The 12,500-nt window shown below is 48.8% G+C and overlaps 1 pseudogene across 1 annotated transcript in view; it reads left to right on the top strand.

Moving 5' to 3' along the window:
* LOC106589866 (RNA binding protein fox-1 homolog 3-like) overlaps positions 1–12,436 on the top strand; it is a 919,181-nt pseudogene extending 906,745 nt beyond the window's left edge. Inside the window, exons 14-16 of the transcript XR_014383051.1 lie at positions 1–58; positions 7,103–7,181; positions 10,170–12,436. The exon at positions 1–58 is cut by the window's left edge and continues 7 nt beyond it. The product of XR_014383051.1 is annotated as an RNA binding protein fox-1 homolog 3-like (transcript). The remainder of the gene's footprint in view (positions 59–7,102; positions 7,182–10,169) is intronic.
* Positions 12,437–12,500: the final 64 nt, after the last annotated feature.

Raw genomic sequence — 12,500 nt, 5'->3', positions numbered from 1 at the left:
ATGCAGCGTACAGATACGCCCAGCCAGCAGCCACGGCTGCAACCGCATATAGCGACAGGTAACACACACACACACACACACACACACACACACACACACACACACACACACACACACACACACACACACACACACACACACACACACACACATACACACACACACTGCTCCCCTATCCCCAAATCTCCAGCCACTTGCTGCCCCCACCCTCAGAGGGCCCAGCCTCCGGCCTCAGTCTTCCCAGGCACCGAGCTCTCCTCCCTGGTTTGGGTGGGTTGCATGAGAGTGTTGGGAGAACTAATCTGGGGAAGATTGATCGTGTCAGGTCTGATAAGGGGCAGTGGCATCGGGAGCCTGTAGGCCATGGATAATGTTAGATTTATCAGACAACGATCCGCCGAAGGGAAATTGTGAACAGCAGAGAAGAGCAGGTGAAAGACTGGCTGTGTTTCTCTCGCTAAGCTACAGTTATTTCATTCTCTCTTTCTGTTCTCCCTCTCTTTTTCCTTCTGTATCTTTTCATGTCATCTTTATTTTCTTTCTCTTCTCCCTTAGTCTCAATCCTTTCTCACTCCCTACTCCCTCAGTCTCACTCCCTTCTCCTCAGTCTCACTCCTTTTTCCCTGAGTCTCCCTCAGTCTCATTCCCTTCTCCCTCAGTCTCACTCCCTTCTCCCTCAGTCTCACTCCCTTCTCCCTCAGCCTCACTCCCTACTCCCTCAGTCTCACTCCCTTCACCCTCAGTCTCACTCCCTTCTCCCCAGTCTCACTCCCTTCTCCCTCAGTCTCACTCCCTTCTCCCTCAGTCTCACTCCCTTCTCCCTCAGTCTCACTCCATGCTCCCTCAGTCTCATTCACTACTCCCTCAGTCTCACTCCCTTCACCCTCAGTCTCACTCCCTTCTCCCCAGTCTCACTCCCTTCTCCCTCAGTCTCACTCCCTTCTCCCTCAGTCTCACTCCCTTCTCCCTCAGTCTCACTCCCTTCTCCCTCAGTCTCACTCCCTTCTCCCTCAGTCTCACTCCATGCTCCCTCAGTCTCATTCACTACTCCCTCAGTCTCACTCCCTCAGTCTCACTCCCTTCTCCCTGAGTCTCACTCCCTTCTCCCTCAGTCTCACTCCCTTCTCCCTCAGTCTCACTCCCTCAGTCTCACTCTCTTCTCCCTCAGTCTTCCTCCCTTCTCCCTCAGTCTCACTCCCTACTCCATCAGTCTCACTCCCTTCTCCCTCAGTCTCACTCCCTACTCCCTCAGTCTCACTCCCTTCTCCCTCAGTCTCACTCCCTTCTCCCTCAGTCTCACTCCCTGCTCCCTCAGTCTCACTTACTACTCCCTCAGTCTCACTCCCTCAGTCTCCCTCCCTTCTCCCTCAGTCTCACTCCCTTCTCCCTCAGTCTCACTCCCTACTCCCTCCGTCTTTTTACGCTCTTGTGATTTAAAGAGAGTCAGTTAATTCACTGAGGGATGGAGTGTTATTTATTCTTGTCTAATAGGACTTAGAGGGAGTGGATCAGTGTGGAACTGAGAGAATTGCTGCCTCTGTTTCCCAGGGGAACTCTTTCACACAGACACACAACCATGTCCTATCTGCTTCTGTCTTGCTCACTCCACAGACAATTAGATGTATTGTTCCTGAATGGTGCATGTCAACAGGAAGAACATGACAGCTGGCATAGTGGTGACATTATCTCTTTACTAGTAACAGGATGTAGATTCATTTTCATCCATTTCCACTCCTCCTTCTTCATCCATCCATCCATCCATCTATTCACATCTCCTCCCCTGCACATTGACCACCTATCTTTCTTCCTCTCATCCATCCCTCCTTTCAGTCGTCTCCTCTCTGCACTTTTTCCAATGATGTCATGCTCCCACCCTGCCATCATTCCGTCCCTCCAACTCTCCTCCATCCCTCCTTTCCTCCACCCTTTAATTCCTCTTCCATCTCTCTTTTCTCCTCTACTCTCTGATAGCCCAACCCTATCCCTAACCCGTACAGGGCCTTATCTATGCCCTCCAGCCCTCCACTGGCATCCCTTGCTTTTGGAAGATAGCAAACAAACGAGGGAGCAGAGAGAGGGATGTGGAAGAGAGGAATAAATAAAGCGGTCGACGCGGCCCGCCTGGTCTCATCTCAGAGAGAGAGGGATGAAAGGAGGGAGGGTGGGATTAGTTCTGAGCTAGTGCTAGTGAATAGAGAGGGAATAAGCCTTCAGAGACAGAGAAAGAGAGATACAGAAGGAATGAAGGGAAGAGCCAGAGAGTAGAAGGGGGCAGAGAGAGATACAGGAGGAGTGAAGGGATTTTTTATTTTATTTTATTTAACCTTTATTTAACTAGGCAAGTCAGTTAAGAACAAATGTATATTTACAATGACGGCCTACCCCGGGCCAAACCTGGACGATGCTAGGCCAACTGTGCGCTGCCCAATGGGACTCCCAATCACGGCCGTATGGGATTAAGCCTGGATTCAAACCAGGGAATGTAGTGACACCTCTTGCACTGAGATGCAGTGCCTTAGACCGCTGAGACACTCAGGAGCCAGAGAGGAGAAGAGGAGAGGGCAGAGAGGAGAAGAGGTCAGGCATGCCCCTAGAACAGACATCTCTCTCTCTCTCTCTCTCTCTCTCTCTCTTTCTCTCTCTCTCTCTCTCTCTCTCTCTCTCTCTCTCTCTCTCTCTCTCTCCCTCTGTTGGACCCTGTATTTGTCTATTTCTCTTTGCTGTATATTTTTTATTTAACCGTTTATTTAACTGGGCAAGCCAGTAGAGAACAAATTCTTATTTTACAATGAAGGCCTACCCCGGCCAAACCCTCCCCTAACCCGGACGATGCTGGGCGCTCTCCCCTCCCCTAACCCAGACGACGCTGGGCACCCTCCCCTAACCCAGACGACGCTGGGCGCCCTCCCCTCCCCTAACCCGGACGACGCTGGGTGCCCTCCCCTCCCCTAACCCAGACGACGCTGGGTGCCCTCCCCTCCCCTAACCCAGACGACGCCCTCCCCTCCCCTAACCCGGACGACGCTGGGCGCCCTCCCCTCCCCTAACCCGGACGACGCTGGGCGCCCTCCCCTCCCCTAACCCGGACGACGCCCTCCCCTCCCCTCCCCTAACCCGGACGACGCTGGGCACCCTCCCCTCCCCTAACCCAGACGACGCTGGGCACCCTCCCCTCCCCTAACCCAGACGACGCTGGGCACCCTCCCCTCCCCTCCCCTAACCCGGACGATGCTGGGCACCCTCCCCTCCCGTAACCCAGACGACGCTGGGCACCCTCCCCTCCCCTAACCCAGACGACGCTGGGCACCCTCCCCTCCCCTAACCCAGACGACGCTGGGCGCCCTCCCCTCCCCTAACCCAGACGACGCTGGGCACCCTCCCCTCCCCTAACCCAGACGACGCTGGGCGCCCTCCCCTCCCCTAACCCAGACGACGCTGGGCACCCTCCCCTCCCCTAACCCAGACGACGCTGGGCGCCCTCCCCTCCCCTAACCCAGACGACGCTGGGCACCCTCCCCTCCCCTAACCCAGACGACGCTGGGCACCCTCCCCTCCCCTAACCCAGACGACGCCCTCCCCTCCCCTGACCCAGACGACGCTGGGCGCCCTCCCCTAACCCTGACCCGGACGACGCCCTCCCCTCCCCTAACCCGGACGACACTGGGCATCCTCCCCTCCCCTAACCCGGACGACGCCCTCAACCTCCCCTAACCCGGACGACGCTGGGCGCCCTCCCCTCCCCTAACCCAGACGACGCTGGGCGCCCTCCCCTCCCCTAACCCAGACGACGCTGGGCGCCCTCCCCTCCCCTAACCCAGACGACGCTGGGCGCCCTCCCCTCCCCTAACATGAACGACGCTGGGCGCCCTCCCCTCCCCTAACCCGGACAACGCTGGGCACCCTCCCCTCCCCTAACCCGGACAACGCTGGGCGCCCTCCCCTCCCCTAACCCGGACGACGCTGGGCGCCCTCCCCTCCCCTAACCCAGACGACGCTGGGCGCCCTCCCCTCCCCTAACCCAGACGACGCTGGGCGCCCTCCCCTCCCCTAACCCGGACGACGCTGGGCGCCCTCCCCTCCCCTCCCCTAACCCGGACGACGCTGGGCGCCCTCCCCTAACCCAGACGACGCTGGGCGCCCTCCCCTCCCCTAACCCGGACGACGCTGGGCGCCCTCCCCTAACCCAGACGACGCTGGGCGCCCTCCCCTCCCCTAACCCGGACGACGCTGGGCGCCCTCCCCTAACCCAGACGACGCTGGGCGCCCTCCCCTCCCCTAACCCAGACGACGCTGGGCGCCCTCCCCTCCCCTAACCCAGACAACGCTGGGCGCCCTCCCCTAACCCGGACGACGCTGGGCGCCCTCCCCTAACCCAGACGACGCTGGGCGCCCTCGCCTCCCCTAACCCGGACGACGCTGGGCGCCCTCCCCTAACCCAGACGACGCTGGGCGCCCTCCCCTCCCCTAACCCAGACGACGCTGGGCGCCCTCCCCTCCCCTAACCCGGACGACGCTGGGCGCCCTCCCCTCCCCTAACCCAGACGACGCTGGGCGCCCTCCCCTCCCCTAACCCGGACGACGCTGGGCGCCCTCCCCTCCCCTAACCCAGACGACGCTGGGCACCCTCCCCTAACCCGGACAACGCTGGGCGCCCTCCCCTCCCCTAACCCAGACGACTCTGGGCTCCCTCCCCTCCCCTAACCCAGACGACTCTGGGCGCCCTCCCCTAACCCGGACGACGCTGGGCGCCCTCCCCTCCCCTAACCCGGACGACGCTGGGCACCCTCCCCTAACCCGGACGACGCTGGGCACCCTCCCCTCCCCTAACCCGAACGACTCTGGGCGCCCTCCCCTAACCCGGACGACGCTGGGCCAGTCGTCTCTGCCAATATTCCCCTCTTTCTGTTCCTACTTTTTCTGCTTCATACACTCTGTTCTCGTGTCACAAGTCTAATTTCTTTCCCTCTCACCTTTTTCATATACCTGTATCCCTCTTTCTTTCTCATCACTCTCTCTCTCTCAATTCAATTTAACTCTCTATCTATATATACTCCCTCTGTCTATCTGACTGGTTTAACATTCCTCCATTCCTCTATCAGAAGATAAAACACTCACTCCTTTTTCTCATGAATTGAAACGGGTAAAACAAATCACTGCAATCCCACACTCTCACCTTTACGATGTACATTTATAGCATGTCTATCCCACAGGGCTGTCTGTAACGTTACTAAGAGATCTAGTCTCTGAACCCCAGAGGCAGGGCTGTCTGTAATGTTACTAAGAGATCTAGTCTCCGGACCCCAGAGGCTGGGCTGTCTGTAACGTTACTACGAGATCTAGTCTCCGGACCCCAGAGGCTGGGCTGTCTGTAACATTACTAAGAGATCTAGTCTCCGGACACCAGAGGCTGGGCTGTCTGTAATGTTACTAAGAGATCTAGTCTCCGGACACCAGAGGCTGGGCTGTCTGTAACGTTACTAAGAGATCTAGTCTCCGGACACCAGAGGCTGGGCTGTCTGTAACGTTACTAAGAGATCTAGTCTCTGAACCCCAGAGGCTGGGCTGTCTGTAACGTTACTAAGAGATCTAGTCTCCAGACACCAGAGGCTGGGCTGTCTGTAATGTTACTAAGAGATCTAGTCTCTGAACCCCAGAGGCTGGGCTGTCTGTAATGTTACTAAGAGATCTAGTCTCTGAACCCCAGAGGCTGGGCTGTCTGTAATGTTACTAAGAGATCTAGTCTCCGGACACCAGAGGCTGGGCTGTCTGTAACGTTACTAAGAGATCTAGTCTCCGGACACCAGAGGCTGGGCTGTCTGTAACGTTACTAAGAGATCTAGTCTCTGAACCCCAGAGGCTGGGCTGTCTGTAACGTTACTAAGAGATCTAGTCTCCAGACACCAGAGGCTGGGCTGTCTGTAATGTTACTAAGAGATCTAGTCTCTGAACCCCAGAGGCTGGGCTGTCTGTAATGTTACTAAGAGATCTAGTCTCCGAACCCCAGAGGCTGGGCTGTCTGTAATGTTACTAAGAGATCTAGTCTCCGGACACCAGAGGCTGGGCTGTCTGTAATGTTACTAAGAGATCTAGTCTCCAGACACCAGAGGCTGGGCTGTCTGTAACGTTACTAAGAGATCTAGTCTCCGGACACCAGAGGCTGGGCTGTCTGTAACGTTACTAAGAGATCTAGTCTCCAGACACCAGAGGCTGGGCTGTCTGTAACGTTACTAAGAGATCTAGTCTCCGGACCCCAGAGACTGGGCTGTCTGTAACGTTACTAAGAGATCTAGTCTCTGAACCCCAGAGGCTGGGCTGTCTGTAACGTTACTAAGAGATCTAGTCTCTGAACCCCAGAGGCTGGGCTGTCTGTAACGTTACTAAGAGATCTAGTCTCTGAACCCCAGAGGCTGGGCTGTCTGTAACGTTACTAAGAGTTCTAGTCTCTGAACCCCAGAGGCTGGGCTGTCTGTAACGTTACTAAGAGATCTAGTCTCTGAACCCCAGAGGCTGGGCTGTCTGTAACATTACTAAGAGATCTAGTCTCCAGACACCAGAGGCTGGGCTGTCTGTAACGTTACTAAGAGATCTAGTCTCTGAAGCCCAGAGGCTGGGCTGTCTGTAACGTTACTAAGAGATCTAGTCTCCGGACACCAGAGGCTGGGCTGTCTGTAACGTTACTAAGAGATCTAGTCTCCAGACACCAGAGGCTGGGCTGTCTGTAACGTTACTAAGAGATCTAGTCTCTGAACCCCAGAGGCTGGGCTGTCTGTAACGTTACTAAGAGATCTAGTCTCCGGACACCAGTACGGTAGTGTCTCATGTTCACATTTTTTCTGTCTCGACACTAATTGTCTGTTATCAAAACTCTTAAGGGCTTTAATTTAATCAAACCTCATGTGCGGATGCTTCCTGTTTGGGGTTAGGTCCGTTAGAATAAACAATTCATTCATTATCAATTTGAATGTGAATGAATCTGTTTTTTTTTGTCTAAAACAATAAACATCATGTCATTGATTAAAATGAATCCTGAACACACTTCACGTATGTAGCCTGAGATAAATTGTAAGACGATGGTGTGGTCTCTCTCCTCTCTCCCATACAGTTATGGGAGAGTCTATGCAACAGCGGACCCATATCACCACACGATTGGTCCTGCAGCCACGTACAGTGTGGGCACTATGGTGAGTCCTCTGTCCTCTTCTGTTACCATGACCACTGCTTACTAAAACGTAAAACGCACTTAACACTGCATCCCACAGGGCTCCCTACTCCCTATAGGGACTTGGTCAAAGTGGTCCACTATATAGAGAAAAGGGAACCATGTGGGATGCAGTGTAATAGACCAAGCACTACAGAGAGTTTTGAAGATACATTTATCATGACTTGTATTTATATCATGTAATATATACTTATTATGTACGGATGCATATAAATGAAAGTAGAATGGACACTTGGGAGGAGAGTTGAAATGCTTTGATTTCATAGAAGCAGCTGACTCTTGTCACTGTGTGAGTTTTTTATGGCATGTTTTCTATGTGAGGTTCAACAGCTGTTGCCACTTCGGTAAATGAACCAGAGATGTTGTTGCCTTATTCTCTAAGTCCCTTTTTCAATGTCATTGGCCTGAAGCTCTTAAAATCCCAATGAGACTGCTACGTCCTCGATAATGAGAGGATTCTCCTCAATTTACACAGGAGGAAATAGTTAATTGGTTAATGTTTGTTTTTAGCTAGCTTTTGCAGCTAACATCAAAGATGAAAAAAAAAAAAACGAGAGCCCCCCCCCCCCCCAAAAAAAAAATATATATATAATTATTTGTTTTCTTTCGCGGGTGTGAGTAGGGACTTCCTCCAAAGATTAACTACCATCAAGCTGGCGCAGTGGCGTGCCGTGAGAGATTAAAGACAGAAAGAAAAACATGAAAACAAAAAACATGAAGACGAAAACTAGAGACAGACAAATGATCCCCATGGCACCCAGCTCCCCTTAGCTCTGTCGGAGAAGCTGATTTGTATAGAGTTCTTGCCTTAGACAGATGTGCAGGGTGTTGTGTGCAGGCACGCGCGTGACACGTGTCGCAACCCCCCTTCCTTCTCCCGACCGAGCGACCCACCCCCCCCATCGTGCAGCTGCTAGCTAAAAGCCTTCATTAATTATACAACCATTTGTTCTTCTTCATTTACTTAATTAAAACTGTGTTTCTCTATTCCCTTATTCATTCACTTCTTTTTTCTCCTTCCAAATTGACCTCCCTTTTTCTTAGCTGCACGTACACATTACACATTACATTACACATTACACATTACATTACACATTACACATTACATTACACATTACATTACACATTACATTACACATTACACATTACATTACACATTACATTACACATTACACATTACATTACACATTACATTACACATTACATTACACATTACACATTATATTACACATTACATTACACATTACATTACACATTACACATTACATTACACATTACACATTACATTACACATTACATTACACATTACATCACATTACATTACACATTACATTAGACATTACACATTACATTATATTACATTACATTACACATTACATATTACATTATATTACATTACATTACACATTACATATTACATTATATTACACATTATACATTACATTATGTTACATTAATTACACATTACATTATATTACACATTAAGCATTACATTATATTACATTACATTACACATTACATTACACATTACATTATATTACATTACACATTACATTACACATTACATTATATTACATTACATTACACATGACATTATATTACACATTACTCATTACATATTACATTACACATTGCATTACATTACACATTACATTACACTACATTACACATTACATTATATTATAATACACATTATATTACATTACACTTTACATTACACGTACACTGCACATTTCTAAACACAGTGAATTCAAAACAAAACAAACTTTTATCCATACACCACTACAATAAAAATGACAGTGTATTTGGAGAAAGATTGAGGTGCTGAATAGGAATAGAAGAGGGTGAGGTAAAGTATCAATCTGGACCAAACACTAAGACCTTGATTCAGCGTTTACCATAAATGCAGCCTCCGTAAAAGTGGAAACATTACGCTGAACTTCCGCGATACGGATTGAATCGAGCCCTAAGGAAGAACAAGAAGTGACTAAATACACAAGATGGCAAAATGCCGTCTTGTAGACCCACTGAACAAGCACGACCGCTTACTGAGAGAGAAAGACAGGGAGAGAGAAATATTTAATTATATATAATGATGTTTGATGTACTAGGTCTGTACTAGGATACTTGGCTAACATGCTTGGGGCAGAGAGAGTGGTAGGGGGGCAGAGAGAGGGGGGGGGGGACAGACAGAGGGGTATGGGGCAGAGAGAGGGGTGGGGGGGACAGACAGAGGGGTATGGGGCAGAGAGAGTGGTAGGGGGGCAGAGAGATGGTAGGTGGGGACAGAGAGATGGGTGGGGAGGGCAGACAGAGGGGTGGAGGGGGACAGAAAGAGGGTGGAGGGGCAGAGAGAGGGGTGGAGGGGCAGAGAGATCGGGGGAAGAGAGAGTGGTGCAGGCTTGGTATAAATCGTGATCTGGACATGAAAGAGAATTAACTACTGTATATCTGATTCAATGACCTATTTAGAGTTTGTAGTTTCAATTGAAGACTGGAGTAAAACTTTTGAGAATTTAGTCACTGCTTAGTTTGAATCATACCACTAATCACTTCTCAAGTCCTTCCATTCCTTTCTCACAAACATAACAAAACATTCATACTGTACGCATGCACACAAACACAGTCACTTCCAAGTCTCTGGTACCCATCTCCTCTAAATCTCCACCAACACTCCAACCATTGCAACAAAATAAAAAAGGGAAGAAAGTTTTGAGGGAGAAAAAGAAGAAGCCAATATAATATTATATTGCGGCGTTCACATGCCAGTCGGAACTAAGAAAATCGTACATTTCCGACTTACTAACAGGTTATATACATGCCACGTTCGACCAGTTAGCAAGTCAGAAATGTCAGTTTCCTAATTCCGACTAGCACGTGAACGCAGCATATAACCCAAGCTTCCTATACTGAATACTGATTGGAGCTTTTTTCATCTTTGATGTTGCAGGCTAGCCTATACAGAGGAGGCTGCAGTCGCTTCACTCCGTACTAGAGCGAGAGAGAGGGACAAACGCCCCCCTCCTCCCTCCTTCCGCCCCCAGAAAAAAATAAAAAATACATCAAACTAAACACCTCCTTCCTCTTCAATGGAAAACTAAAACTAGAGCAAAACAACTCCAGGTCAACAAAACACATGACCCCCTTGTCAAGACTCTCAAGTTGATGTCTCCTTTTAAGAGTTTTATCTGACTATATGCATTGTCTGTCATCGATGTACTGTACCGATTTTGGAAATAACAATGCTCTTGTTTATTTCCTGTATTGATTTAAATGTATTGCTCTGGGTTGAGATTGATGGTTTCTAGAATGTGAGAAAGAAGGTGGTGCTGGAGCGAGAGAAAGAAAGAAAAAGAAAGAAAGAAAGAAAGAAAGAAAGAAAGAAAGAAAGAAAGAAAGAAAGAAAGAAAGAAAGAAAGAAAGAAAGAAAGAAAGAAAGAAAGAAAGAAAGAAAGAAAGAAAGAAAGAAAGAAAGAAAAGTTGAGGGAATAGATCTCTCTTTTTCTCTTTCTCTCTCTCTTTCCAATAAAGCCAAATTATTGTCATTAATTTAACACATTTAATGATTAGAAATTATAATCTCATTAACAATTGTATTGTAATAGGTTGACAATAGGTTGATATTGTCTGTATAACGCCTGTATAATGGGAATCATACCGAGGGAATTTACCAACAGAAAAAAACAAAATGCTGCTACTTTATATCCCTCTGAGTTTATGTTATCAAACTAGGTTCCTGTGGGATGGGTCACTACTCTTAATGTTGCAATTAGTCATTTTCCCAATATACATTAAGACTGCTAATGTTCAGCAATTCCCGTTGAAGCAACACATTTCAAACTGGGTTTTATTAAGTAAGTAAATGATACAGCCATTCAATTTGGCACCCTATTCTCTATGCAGTGCACTATTTTTGACCTGGGCCCATAAGGATCTGGTCAAAAGTAGTGCACTATTTAGGAAATAGGATGCTATTTGGGACGTAGCCCAAGAGTTTAGTTTGTAGACCTGAGAATTCGTAGGCTAATGACATAAACATAAACGCACTCAGCTAAAAGAGGTTGATCTGCGACAAAATGGCTGACAGAAAGTGATGTATCCTAGAATGATGTGTAGTAAGAAGAGAGGGGGAGAAGGAGAAGCTATGGCTGCCATTGCTGTATGGCAGCAGCAGTGTGCCAGAGCGAGAGCATTGATTGTGACACTGAGCCAAAAGCAGAAGGTATCCTGGTATCTCCACAGAACGGCTTTCAACAAAATAAGCAATAATACTACAACATTACAACAGATGATATTTCACTGGTGAGCTTTTCTTTTTAGAAAGAGAGTCATTACATACAGTATCTTCAATTCATATTCATTATATTATTTTGCCAAACTGAACTATATCTTTCAATAAGTAACACTATTCAACAAAGAGGATGTTGAAGGTAACTTGTGCTGTTATTCACATGGTACATATAAGATTTAAGAGAAAGGCTAATGTTTTTTTACTGCACAGGGAGAAGGGGATACCTGGTCAGTTTTACAACTGAAAGCATTCATCCAAGATGTGTCTTTTGCATTTAACCCAAACCCTCTGAATCAGAGAGGTGCGGGGGCTGCTTTTATTGACATCCACGGTGTCCAGGGAGAAGTTGGGGGTTAACTGCCTTGCTCAAAGGCAGAAGGGCACATTTTTCACCTTGCTGGCTAGAGGATTTGAACAAGTGACCTTTTGGTTACTGACCCAACGCTCTTAACCTCTAGGCTACCTGCCGCCCTACAAGCTTGCAAAATATGAAAGAGAGAAGGGCACATGTTGATTAGGCCAGTGAGTTGTTACCTTACATGGTAGAATGCTGTGTTCCAGTCCCAGACACTGTCCCACCCTGAGACCTGGGGTGTGTCCCAAGTGGCAGTAGTGCACCACTCTTGACCAGAGCCTTTTGATTCTATAGGCTCCGGTCAAAAGTAGTGGACTATAAAGCGAATATGGTGCCATTAGGGAAACATCCCTCAGGTGCAGAGGTGGGAGGGCGGAGAGAAGCTCTTAGATTTGTGATTGACATTAGGAAGGATGTTAGGACTCCCACAGGAGAAGATGTTCAGTGTTACTGAGTCTTAAAGACATCTTTCCATCACTTTAAGAATGTGTTCTTCTCTTTCATTTCTCTGAGATTGACTCTCTCTGTCTGCAAGGGACACTCCCTCAAGGTAACTCCACACACACTCACCCCCCCCCCCCCCCCCCCTCCAACAGGCCCTGCAGTGTTTAAATAAGTCCAGTCACTGGTGAGAG

The sequence above is a fragment of the Salmo salar genome, chromosome 28, assembly GCF_965601325.2.
Source record: "Salmo salar chromosome 28, fSalSal1, whole genome shotgun sequence".
NCBI classification, from domain to species: Eukaryota; Metazoa; Chordata; class Actinopteri; order Salmoniformes; family Salmonidae; genus Salmo; species Salmo salar.
This window is presented reverse-complemented; position numbering and strand designations above follow the sequence as displayed.